The sequence below is a fragment of the Micropterus dolomieu genome, linkage group LG09 (assembly GCF_021292245.1).
Source record: "Micropterus dolomieu isolate WLL.071019.BEF.003 ecotype Adirondacks linkage group LG09, ASM2129224v1, whole genome shotgun sequence".
Lineage (NCBI taxonomy): Eukaryota > Metazoa > Chordata > Actinopteri > Centrarchiformes > Centrarchidae > Micropterus > Micropterus dolomieu.
This window is the reverse complement of record NC_060158.1, coordinates 3915801-3917299: the sequence shown is the minus strand read 5'-3', so window position 1 is coordinate 3917299 and position 1499 is coordinate 3915801. Positions and strand designations below refer to the sequence as shown.

General features: G+C 56.0%; 2 protein-coding genes across 6 annotated transcripts in view; one reads left to right on the top strand and one right to left on the bottom strand.

Moving 5' to 3' along the window:
• LOC123976847 (GON-4-like protein) overlaps positions 1–1499 on the bottom strand; it is an 82010-nt gene that overhangs the window by 29246 nt on the left and 51265 nt on the right. The window lies entirely within an intron of this gene.
• Positions 1–1499, top strand: part of si:ch211-191i18.4 (uncharacterized protein LOC799350 homolog) — a 19706-nt gene that overhangs the window by 17503 nt on the left and 704 nt on the right. The window lies entirely within an intron of this gene.

Here is a 1499-nt window from a genome sequence, read left to right as displayed (position 1 = left end):
TGAGGATGAGGATGGTGAGGATGAGGAGGATGAGGATGTGAGGAGGATGGTGAGGATGAGGAGGAGGAGGATGGTGAGGATGGTGAGGAGGAGGATGGTGAGGATGAGGATGGTGAGGATGAAGAGGATGAGGATGTGAGGAGGATGGTGAGGATGGTGAGGAGGAGGATGGTGAGGATGATGAGGAGGCTGAGGAAGATGAGGATGGTGAGGATGGAGAGGAGGAGGAGGATGAGGAGGATGGTGAGGATGAGGAGGAGGAGGATGAGGATGGTGAGGTGGATGAGGGTGAGGAGGAGGAGGAGGAGGATGGTGAGGATGAGGATGGTGAGGATGGTGAGGAGGATGGTGAGGATGAGGAGAATGGTGAGGGTGAGGATGGTGAGGAGGCTGAGGAGGATGAGGAGGAGGAGGATGGTGAGGATGGTGAGGAGGAGGAGGATAAGGAGAAGGAGGATGGTGAGGATGAGGAGGATGGTGAGGAAGAGGAGGAGGCTGAGGAGGATGGTGAGGAGGAGGATGGTGAGGATGGTGAGGAGGAGGATGGTAAGGATGGTGAGGAGGAGGATGAGGATGGTGAGGAGGATCAGGATGAGGATGGTGAGGATGAGGATGGTTAGGATGAGGAGGATGGTGAGGATGGGAAGGATGAGGAGGATGAGGAGGAGGAGGATGAGGAGGAGGAGGATGTGAGGATGGTGAGGATGAGGAGGATGAGGATGGTAAGGATAGTGAGGATGGTGAGGAGGATGAGGAGGAGGAGGATGGTGAGGCTGAGGAGGATGAGGATGGTAAGGATGGTGAGGATGAGGAGGATGAGGAGGAGGAGGATGGTGAGGCTGAGGAGGATGAGGATGGTAAGGATGGTGAGGATGAGGAGGATGAGGAGGAGGAGGATGGTGAGGCTGAGGAGGATGAGGATGGTAAGGATGGTGAGGATGAGGAGGATGAGGAGGAGGAGGATGGTGAGGCTGAGGAGGATGAGGATGGTAAGGATGGTGAGGATGAGGAGGATGAGGAGGAGGAGGATGGTGAGGCTGAGGAGGATGAGGATGGTAAGGATGGTGAGGATGAGGAGGATGAGGAGGAGGAGGATGGTGAGGCTGAGGAGGATGAGGATGGTAAGGATGGTGAGGATGAGGAGGATGAGGAGGAGGAGGATGGTGAGGCTGAGGAGGATGAGGATGGTAAGGATGGTGAGGATGAGGAGGATGAGGAGGAGGAGGATGGTGAGGCTGAGGAGGATGAGGATGGTAAGGATGGTGAGGATGAGGAGGATGAGGAGGAGGAGGATGGTGAGGCTGAGGAGGATGAGGATGGTAAGGATGGTGAGGATGAGGAGGATGAGGAGGAGGAGGATGGTGAGGCTGAGGAGGATGAGGATGGTAAGGATGGTGAGGATGAGGAGGATGAGGAGGAGGAGGATGGTGAGGCTGAGGAGGATGAGGATGGTAAGGATGGTGAGGATGAGGAGGATGAGGAGGAGGAGGATGGTGAGG